General features: G+C 59.1%; 2 long non-coding RNA genes across 2 annotated transcripts; both read left to right on the top strand.

The window, feature by feature from the left end:
- Nucleotides 1-1263: 1263 nt before the first annotated feature.
- Nucleotides 1264-4119, top strand: LOC111557851. Its single transcript, XR_002738237.2, has 2 exons — nucleotides 1264-1382; nucleotides 3939-4119. It is a non-coding gene; the product is annotated as an uncharacterized LOC111557851 (long non-coding RNA).
- Nucleotides 4120-4390: 271 nt separating this feature from the next.
- On the top strand, nucleotides 4391-6388 carry LOC102900882. Its single transcript, XR_002738236.2, has 3 exons — nucleotides 4391-4632; nucleotides 4831-5027; nucleotides 5518-6388. It is a non-coding gene; the product is annotated as an uncharacterized LOC102900882 (long non-coding RNA).
- The last annotated feature ends 4192 nt before the right edge of the window (nucleotides 6389-10580 follow it).

Below are 10580 nucleotides of genomic sequence, written 5' to 3'. Positions count from 1 at the left end.
CACAAGAATGAGTCTATTTTTCTTTCAAAAAAGGTTTTTTTTTTTTTATTGTAAAACTCTTTAAAAAGTTTATTCATTTATTTTTGAGAGAGAGAGAGAGAACGTGGAAGGGGCAGAGAGAGAGGGAGAGAGAGAAAATCCCAAGCAGGCTCCGCACCGTCAGAGCGGACCCTGATGTGGGGCTCGAACTCACAAACTGTGAGATCGTGACCCGAGCTGAAGTTGGACGCTGGACCGACTGAGCCCCCCAGGCGCCCCGAGTCTCTTTTCTTTGGAGCAGCACAGTCCTTCAGAATTCTTGCTCAGCGGCTTTTGTCCCTGCGTTTGTCTTCTGCGGTCCTAACCATTTTTCAAGGCGCTTGGATTCAAGATCCCTTCCCTTCCTGGTTAGTTCACAGAAAACTAGCTTGGTCTCTGCACAAACACCTCCCCCCGACCCAAAACTAAATAAGAGGCCAGGATGTCAGGCCAGCGTGGAGGACAGTGAGTTATAATCACCTCCCTTCTTCAGGGGACAATACCTTTAATAATGGAGCCGGAGACAGGATTATTAGCTTTCTGAGGCAGCCCCATGGCACTGCTGACTGAGAGGGCACTGACCGCTGTCCAGTTCCCTTATTTGTGTGGTTTGTGTGAATGGGGGCCGGGGAAAGGGGCGTGCTCTGGCATCACCTTTCCCCATCGACAGGGCAGTGGGGAATGACGGGCTGTTGGGACACAATGTGGAACTGGGTGTGTGACCCCGGGGCGGATGACCCAGGGGAGCCGGAGCACGTCGCCGCCACGTCTCGTGGGGTTTTGACCATGGGCTGCCTTCTTGGGAGGAAGGCGCTAGCCCCCCGGCCCTCCTGCTCTGCTGCGCTCACGGCCAAGGGAGAGGTCAGGTGCTGGTGCGGGGAAGCCGGTCGGTGAGGCCACGGTGACAGGCTGCCGGGACGTGGATGGGCCACCGTGGGCATCTCCGACCCTGTGCCCTTATGTAAAGCCGTGCCAGCCTTTGTCCCTCTTCCCTGGGGTTCTCCGGAAGTGACGGGAGGAGGTGGATTTTCCCCTCGTGCGTGGAGGAACCGTCATTTCAATCGCCGTCGGTCCGGGTGCCTGCCCTACCCCTTCTTCTGACCTCGCGGGGGACGGCGAGCCGAGCTCACGGACACAGCCCGCCCGGGACAGATGGGCAGAGGGCCCGGCTTCGAGGGCCGGGGTGGGGCTGGGCCCTGGCGGGGGTGCCACCAGCTGGGGTGGGGGGGACGCAGACCTAGTTACCCCAGGATCTTCCGAGGCGGGGCGGGAGAAGGCCCACCCCCGAGGGCTGCTCCCCACCACCCCCCTTCGCCCAGCATGTGAGTCAGAGGAAACCACCCACAGCTCAGCGGGGTTTAATGGTGAGCGCAGTGGCGGGCTGGGAGCTGGGAGCTGGGGGACGTCTCCAAGGAGAGGGAGTCGGGTGTAGACGGCGGGAAAGAGGGACACACTCTGGGATTGAGGCCTCGGGGCTGGAGAAGCTCACGGATGGGGTTTTCGAAACCGGAACCCTAACCTGTGTGTCCAGAGCGGCTGGCCTCCTTGTGGGGGGGGGTGGAGATGGTCTGGGGTCTGGAGTGGCACCCGCCTGTCGCTCCTTTCTTTCTCTTCCCTCCCACCAGATCCTCCCGGCTCGTCCCTCCTCTTTTCTTGCCTCCAATCCAAGCGGAGGGGCCCTGGGCCTTCACAGAAGGGGCGGGGGGGTGGGTGGGGGGGGCGGGGGGGCGGGGGGGGGAGGCTTCCTCAGCCAAAGAGGAGAAAAATCTCCTTGGCTCAGGGTTGGTGGCCGGCCAAGCCAGACCAGAGGGTTTAATGAAGAGAAAACAATTCTCAGGGGGGAAGAAGGCTGTTCCCATTTTAATTTTTTTTCCTTTTGGCAGAAACTAACTTTTCTGTAAAAACAATGAAAAATCAGGGTGGAGTTTTCCTCCCCTGAGCCACTCAGCACCCCAGGGAGGAAAGGTTTGTGGCCAGGGACGGGGACAGAGGGCCTGGCTCCCAAGAGCGGTGCCCCGAGGGCGGGCAGGGGACTGGCAACGGTGGGCACTGGACCCGTCCTTCCGGACACAGGGTCCAGCAGGCCCGAGTCCTCGGCTGACCTGAGCCCTGCTGGCCCTCCAGACGGCCACAGGGTGGCCTACACCACGGTTTGCGTTCCATGAAGTTACGGTTCCTTCCCAGGGACCGGCCGCTGGGAGCAAAGGTCCTGGGGTGACACGGGGAGAGGCAGGCTGGGCCCGTGCTGACAAGGGAGGGACCTTGTCCCAGGGACCGTCCCTCTTTGTGCCGGGAAGGCACGCCCTACGCGCTGTTTCTGGCACAGCTAGAACCCTAAATCCGAGGGTAGTCGATGCATCATGTATAATCCTAGAGCTCGCTGCTCTCTGACCACGTCCCTGGGACCCCGCTTGGAGCTCCCTCGCCCCCAGACCACTGGTTTCTTTCCTGAGCTCCCCGGGCTCTTAGCGCAGGCCTTTGCGTCGACCTCTCGACTCCCCTCGGAAAGAACCATTCAAACGTCTGGCCTAAAGGGGCGCCTGGGTGGCTCAGTGGGTTGAGCGTCTGACTTTCGATTTCGGCTCGGGTCGTGATCCCAGGGTCGTGGGATCGAGCCCCGCATCGGGCTCCGTGCTGAGTGTGGAGCCTGCTTGGGATTCTTTCTCTCCCTCTGTCCCTTTCCCCCATGCATTCTCTTTCTCTCTCTCTCTTTCAAAAAAAAAAAAAGTCTGGCCTGGGAAGTCCTGGGCGGTGGGACCATTTTGCTGCCTGGAACCACCAGACAGGCCTGAATGAACACCTCCTTGTGCACCTCCAGTCCTGTGTTTGCCAGGGAAGGCGGCCTGAGTGGGCCAGGTAGCATTAGGGAAAGCTCAGCGTAAAACCCGTCCAATGAAAGATGCTTCCAAGAATCAGGGGCCCACGAGTAGCTTGGGGTTGGGGGCAGAAAGAAACCCAGAGGTTGGGGCCCCGAGAGAAGGGGGTTTAGCAACGTGGAGACTGTGGTATCTAGAGCCTCCCGCAGAGGGGACTCACCAGGGGACAGGCTCCTGCCCGAGCGAGAGGGGCGGGGCAGAGTCTGAGGACCCAGAACTCGCGGCCGCACAGGTCCGGGTGGGCTTTGTCATCCCCTAGCCTTTGCCTGGCCGCTCCTCTGTCCCTCAAGTCCTGATGTTAAGTACCCAGAGGGCGGGACCTGCCAGTATTCCCCTGTTTGTGTGCCATGCTTGGCGGAAGCTTCTGGAAAGTGGCTTGTGGAGGGTGGGGACACAGGACCTGCTCCCCCTTGTGACACATTGAGTGCACGTCACAACCCTGAGGGAGTCCCCGAGGACCCGGCAGGACATCCATTGCCTGACTGAGCTGAGGCCTTGAGAGGCCCTGGCATTTTACAGGTGAGGAAACCGAGGCACAGGGAGGACAAGGTGCCCGTGGTCACTCCCCTGGTTAATTGTAGGGTCAGACTAAACGTCCAGAGCTCCTGGCTCACGGATCACATCTCTCCTGTGCACCACCCCATCCTTCTGGATCCGGGCAATAAGGGAACGGAGACAAATAGACACACACACACACATGTGCACACCCCCCCCCCACCCGCCTGCACCTGCTGTCAGACGGAGGGCAGAAGCCACCGGAGACGGAGGGCCCGGGGGGGCCTGGGCGCTGAGGCAGGAAACGGGGCCCCGCTGCACCCGCGGCCGATTCTCCCACATACAGTGTTCTTTGTTTTCATTAGGGAGAATCTCACTTAAAATAATTACAGCTACAACAACAACAACAAAAAAAATCACAGAAGAGAGAAAAAAAGGAGTTCGGTTAAATGCAGATTTATTCAGGATGATGTTATGAACTCTGCTCAACGCCTCTAGAATTACCCATTAATGACTACACACTAATTACCCACCTTTGTATTGTTCTAGAAAGGAAGAGATTCATTCTCCCTGGAGCGGAATAGGCACTCGGTGAGAGGATGCCCCGCGCGTGCTTTAGGGCGGACCAAAACAGCCCTCCTTTTTGGTAAAATCATGAAGAGGCCGGGACGGCTCCACAGAGCTTTGCCCTAAAACACCACCTCGAAAATGAACGCTCTTTTCCCTTCTAGAGGTTTTCCCTGCCTTCATCAGAACAGGGTAGTTTATAGCCGAAGCCTGGCACCTGCGGGCTGCTCGGGTCTGGCGAGGGTCTCATGCCCGGGGTATTTGCGTTGTTTTGCTCCTGGGGGCGGGAGGGGACGCTTGTTCCCTCCGAGGGCCGCTGTTGGCACCGGCTCCGTGCTGAGCCACCGATGTTCAGGCCACAGCTGTTCCCCGTGTCAAGGACAGGGCAAGGTCGTGGCCAAGGCAACAGGTGAAGCAGGAGGGTGTGTCCCTGGGGTCGGGCGCGTCTGTCCATGTGTCTGTCCTGGGGGGGCGGGGAATCAGTCCAGGTTCCCACTGTGGTCCTGCTCCCAACGTCTGCTCTGTCTGCAGAATTTCAATTTCCTACTATCTTGATGTTCAAGCCTAAGGCTTCCAGACTTGCTGGTCTATCTATGCAACGGCACGGAAGGCCCTTGTCAAAGCACACGTTCCAGTTTTTGGTTCACGGGTGTGCTCGACGGACCCTCGGAGCAAGGTGGGGTGGGGGGATGGGAGGGTGGGGGGCTCTGGGTCCGGGCTCCCTGTGCGCCATCTCTCGGGGCCCCTTCCCTGCAGTCCCGGGGGAGGGGGCGGCGAGGTCGCATTGTCTCCACAGAATAGACAGGAAATCTCTGTCCCGGGAGGTAGACGTGTCTAACGTCACTTAGGTGCAAGCTCTGGTTTTCAAATACAGGTCTGGAAAGCCCCAGCGTTCAAGATTTTCCGTCCCTTCCAGGAATGAAGAAGACCGTCGCGTGGCCCGGGAAATGGAGGTCGGGTGTTCGAGGAGCACCTGAGTCCCTGGAAGACCGGGGGGTCGTCCCCAGCAGGTGCCAAGGACTGAAGGCCCCAAGGAGTCAGCAGTGAGGTCCTTGTCCTGGGAGGAGGGAGGTACAGAGAGAAAGGATCCCAGCTGGTCTAGGAGTTGGGAATTCCCTGGGGGGGTGGGGTGGGGCGTGGAAGTCCATCAGCTCAGTGGGTGGTCCCAGATGTGGGGGGGGGGGCTTGCGAGGGGCGGGGTAGGGACTACCCCAATGGAGCTGCAGTCAAACGGTCCCCAGACCACTGACTGCTTAGGAGTGACCCTGGGCCTTCTGCCCCAACCTGTCCTGCGGTCTCAGCCCCTCCCCCACTCCCCGCTGCCCCCCTGATGCCCGGACTCACCCTGCCCGGTTCTGCAGGCAGATTATTCCACTTGGCACCCCAGTGGCCATGACGGCCCTACCGGGTCTTGGCCGAGGCCTCGAGGTCTTCTGACCCAGACACGTACCAGGTTCCTTGTGTCCTGGCCGACGATCGCCGGCCGCCAGGGAGAGTTAGAACGCCTGAGACGTGAGATTTTTAAGTTTATTGCATTTGGGGGGTTTATTCATTCCTTTAGCTGCTAGCGTGCATTTCCGGAGCATCTCGCAGGTGAGGGCACCGTGCGTGGCACGGGGCGAGGACCAGGGAAGGAACACGCGTGGGGCCGGAGGCTTTGAGGAACTTGGAGCCTGGCGGGGAGCTCACCACAGCGCAGTCACCTCATTCTGGCTCCGCTGGGAGGGAGGCCGTGTGTCTGCTGGTGGGTCATTCCATCGGAGTCCTCCAAGATCCAGGAGGGGACGGAGACCTGACTGTTCCGTCCCAAGAGCCAGGAGGCACTCAGTGGCAAGTGCACGCATGAGCACGCAACACGGAGAGAGCAGGACATCTGGGAGTCACATGGTCTCTGTGCCCAGGAAGTCACCCAGGAGGCAGCCCGGGATTAGGGCACGGTCAGTGTGCCCAGAGGGATAAGGCGAGGGGTGCCAGGCAGGGGGGGGGCCATCCCGCAGCGAGCGCCCACGAAGACGCGATGGCGGGGAGGACCAAACACTCCACGTGCGAGCTCCCAAAGGCCAGAACGGGCACAGGGACACGCACAGGGCTGTGCTGTCCTGTGTGCGGGGACGGGGGCTTGCGTTTGGCGGGAGAGCGCTAACCAGACTTCGGGTCACCACTGTCAAAGCGGCTTGTTCTTCCCCGAGCTGGGTCGGTCCTGGTGCAGCAAGGGTGGGCTTTTCCCGGACCGGGAGGGAGGAAGTGACCGGGGGAGAGCAGCCGGCTCGTTTTGCCAGAAGTTTGGGTGGTGGGGGGGATTTCCTTGCTACGGTCACCAGTCTGCCGATTCCTAGGGAAGGAACAAGTCCTGGGGTCCCTGGGGGGCTCAGTCGGTTGAGCGTCCGACTTCAGCTCAGGTCATGATCTCGTGGGTCGTGGGTTTGAGCCCCGCGTCGGGCTCTGTGCTGACACCTCGGAGCCTGGAGCCTGCTTCGGACTCTGCGTCTCCCTCTCTCTCTCTGCCCCTCCCCCTGCTCAAGCTCTATCTCTGTCTTTCTCTCAAAAATAAATAAACATTATAAAAAAAAAAAAGAAGAAGGAGCAAGTCCTGTAGGAGGGAAGCCGGGTACGAGACACCGGGGGGAGGTCAGATGTCAGATGGCAGGCGCTGAGCTGCCGAGGGGACTCGGCCCCGTCTGCCCTCCCTGCCTGTCTGGGCGACTCTAACAGAGCACCCCAGACCGCGTGCTTACAGCCAAAAGACATTAATTTCTCACGGTTCTGGAGGGTGGTTGGCCTGGTTCATAGCCGGTATCCCCTCTCTGTGTCCTCGGGTCGCAGAATGGGGGCTCTTTCTGCATAAGGACACTGATCCCTCGTAACCTGACCGCCTCCCAAAGGCCCCACCTCCTGACACCATCCCCCTGGGGTTGGAGGAGACAACTCAGGTCAATGACATCGTCTTCCTACTTCACTGCTGTCCTGATGTCCCCGGAGGATGTGCACCTGGTGTGGGGCTGGACGGGGCTCGGAATTCCCAAAAGTATTTTCACTTTCCGTACGGTTTCTCATCCCACCCATTTCTTTTCTTTTTTTTTTTTTTTTTTGAGGTTAAATTTTTTTAACTGTTTATTTATTTATTTTGAGATTGAGAGAGAGAGAGACACAGCATGAACGGGGGAGGGTCAGAGAGAGAGGGAGACACAGAATCCAAAGCAGGCTCCGGGCTCCGAGCTGTCAGCCCAGAGCCCGACACGGGGCTCGAACTCACGGACCGCAAGATCACGACCTGAGTCGAAGTCGGACGCTCAACCCGCTGAGCCCCCCAGGGACCCCAGGACTTGTTCCACCCATTTCTGGTGGCGACTTTGGTTGCTTTCTTGTGAAACCAGCTCACCACCCCACTGTGCCTCAGTTGTGCCGAGGAGGGGGTGGGGGAAGGGTGGTTTCCCTGGAGGGGGCCACGCGGTCACGTTGGCCTGGCGAAGCCTGGGCAGAAGTGGTGGAGGGTTCCGGCCGGGAGCCCTGGGCACAAAGAGGGCATATCAGCTTGCCCCCTGGGGCCCTTCCCACTGACCTCAGCGGGGTGGGTGTCATCTTACAGAGGAGGAAACTGAGTCCCAGAGCCGGTCGCTGACTTGCCTAAGGCCACACGGCTCGCCACTGAGCAGCAGCACGGGCTGGAACCTGGGCAGTCTGGCTCCAGAGCTGGGGACACCGGTCGGCCTCCTGGGGTTGTGCGGCCCAGCCCCGCCCCTCCTCAGCGTGACCCCTCCTGACCTTGTTTCCTTCCTCTAGGCCTGCCCTTCGTCATTCTGGTGAAGTCTGTCTCGGGACTGGGGCGTCCCAGAGCTGAGAACTGGGCGGAGGTCTGGTCCCGCCACCCCACCCCCGTGACCCACACCCGCGATTCTCTCCCTGTGCTTTTCGCCGCCGGTATCAGTTCAGGCCTCCCCACATCCCCTTGATGGTGGCCCTGCCTCCCGGCTGGTCGCTCGGCTTTCCATCCCGCCTGCGTCTGCCACGTCCCAGCGTGACTGAGCTCTCCCCGCCGCGCACAGGCCAAGAGCACCCTCCTTGAAGGGCACCCTCCCCATCTTGCCCCGCCCCCCTCCCTCCCTTCCCCATCAGGGCTTTGCACTGGGCACGGCTCACCTACCTGTGGTGCTCATACCCACGACCCCGCTCCGTAAGCACCTTCTCCTCCGCCCAGAGCGCCCGTTTCCATCCCTGGTGTGTTTGGCAGGCTCCTATTCGTACATCAAAACCCAGCTTCCGAGGCGCCTTCCCTCAGTCTCTGGCCTCCTTGGGTTACTTCTTACGTATCCTATCGTTCCGTCGCCTACTGTTAATGATCCGCTCGCTGGTCTCCACCCCACCCCGTCTCCGAGCCTCTCATGGGAAGAACAAAGACATCTTTGCATGCCCAGTGTCTAGAAGAGCCTGGCTCAGGGTGGGCGGGGTGGAAGGGAATAGCCTTAGTCCTTCCACGCCCTGCTATCGCTCGGCCCCTTCCGGGGCTCCAATGGGTCCATCGACCTGCAGACGAGAGGGAGCCACCTGTGGTGTATGGGGGGGTTGCGGGGGGCGCGCTTCCCTCCCGAACCCGCCTCTGACCCGAGGACCCCCTCTCTTGAAGCCTGAATCTCCCTGCCTGCTTTTCCATTTCTTCCCTCAAAGCTCCGGTTATGAGGGAGGTGAACACCCAAGAGGTGGTTTTTGCTCTGTAGAAGGGATGTGTTCCAACCAAGTTGGCTGATAAGTGATTTTCTGCAGGCAGAGTAATTGGACGGGTGTTCCCATGGCAACCGAGACCTTCCTGGAAACCGTCTGGAGGGGGTGCAGGAGGAGAGGGGTCGGCTCTGGATCTGCTGGGCCGGCCAGGCGGGAAGGGGGTGCCGCCTGGAGATCACCCCCCCCCCCCCAACGCCGTCCCCCACATCACCGCCCTGACGCTGGGTCCTCCCTCTCTCTGTCCCCTCCAGTTCTTGGGACCACAGAGATCATTTCACGCTGGAACGCGTCCTGAGCGACACTCACCGTGCCCGGGATCTGTCCTCTGTCTGTCTCTCTGTCTCTCCATTAACAGAAACCGTGCTTTGCGACACCGTGATGTTTTACAACGCAGCCGGTGACAATTTACAAACCGCGAGCGCTGCCATGGGATGCTCTGAAAACGCCCTTTGGAGGCGGATGACGTAAACATCCCATTTCACAGATGTGGGGACTGAGGCCGGCACCGGAGAAGGGACTGGTGGTGCAGAGAGGCCAGAGGTACGGCGAGACGCCGGGCCGGCCGTGACCCCAAACTGCCCTGCGCGCAGACGCTCCCCTTACCCCATCAGCAGGGGTGGGGCTGAGAGAGAGAGAGCGCGCGCGCGAGAGACAGAGACAGGGAGAGACGGAGAGAGATGACCTTCCCTTAACCTCCCTCCCTCCCTCCTCCACACGGGGACTTCTAGCGCCGCCCCCCCTGCTCCCCTGCAGCAGAGGTGGGCAGGAGGGGGGCTGCCTCCAGAAGTGGGAGGTTCCCGGCTGCTGTTTCTAATGAGTGTCATTGTGAGATTTCATCAGTGCCTCCCCGCCTCTCTCCGTCACCCGAAGGGGCCTGGACCCCATAAAAGTGGCAGCTGGGTAAAGAATCAGTCCTCCGTTCTTCATTGTTCGCCCTTTGCACCGGGAAGGGCCCCCAAGCGCCTGAAAGGGCATGAGTGAGTGTGCGTGCGTGCGTGCGTGCGTGTGCACGCACAGGCGAGGGCATCCGGAAGTGCGGGTGGGGTCTCTCCAGGGGGCAACAGGCTCTGTACTTAAACTTGCTATAATAATTACGTATTCCTTTTGTTTGGTAGGAAAACACTTAGGTCTATTGTACGAAGACCCAAGAGTCATTGCTTAGAGAAAAGCCAGAAAAGTGGGGAATCTGGAGCCTTGCCTCTGGGAGTTCCTCACGCTTTGAAAAAGGATTCGCAACCTACTGTGTGTTGGGCACTAAAATTCGCTTTTCCTCTAGCGTTTGTCTCGTAAACCTTGCACTTTCGCTTTCGTTTTTATACGTTGGTCATTTGTTTAATTATTTGGAAGTTTATTTATTTATTTTGAGAGAGGGAGAGAGAGCACGAGTGGAGAAGGGGCAGAGGGAGAGGGAGAGAGAAACCCAAGCAGGCTCTGCACTGTCAGCTCGGAGCCCCACGCAGGGCTTGAACTCAGGAACCGGGAGATCACGACCTGAGCCGAAACCAGGAGTCGGATGCTTAACCACCTGAGCGACCCAGGCGCCCCTATCCGTGAATCGTTTATTAAAGCCTCATGTACGTACAGACTGAGCAGACAGAAAATAACACCCATCATAAATGCACAGCTTGATACATTTTTACTGAGTGATCTTATCCGGGTAACCTGAACCCAAATCAAGAAACAGGTTACCAGGGGCACCTGGCTGGCTCAGTCCGTAGACCATCTGACTCTCGATCTCGGGGTTGCGAGTTCAAGCCCCACGTCGGGTGTGGAGGCTACTAAAATAAAGATACTTTCAGGCACCTGGGTGGCTCAGTCGGTTAAGCATGGGACTTCGGCTCAGGTCATTTGAGCCCCACATCCTTTTATTTCTTTATTTCTTTAAATTTTAATTTTACATGGGGAAAG

Source organism: Felis catus, chromosome E1 (assembly GCF_018350175.1).
Source record: "Felis catus isolate Fca126 chromosome E1, F.catus_Fca126_mat1.0, whole genome shotgun sequence".
Lineage (NCBI taxonomy): Eukaryota > Metazoa > Chordata > Mammalia > Carnivora > Felidae > Felis > Felis catus.
This window is presented reverse-complemented; position numbering and strand designations above follow the sequence as displayed.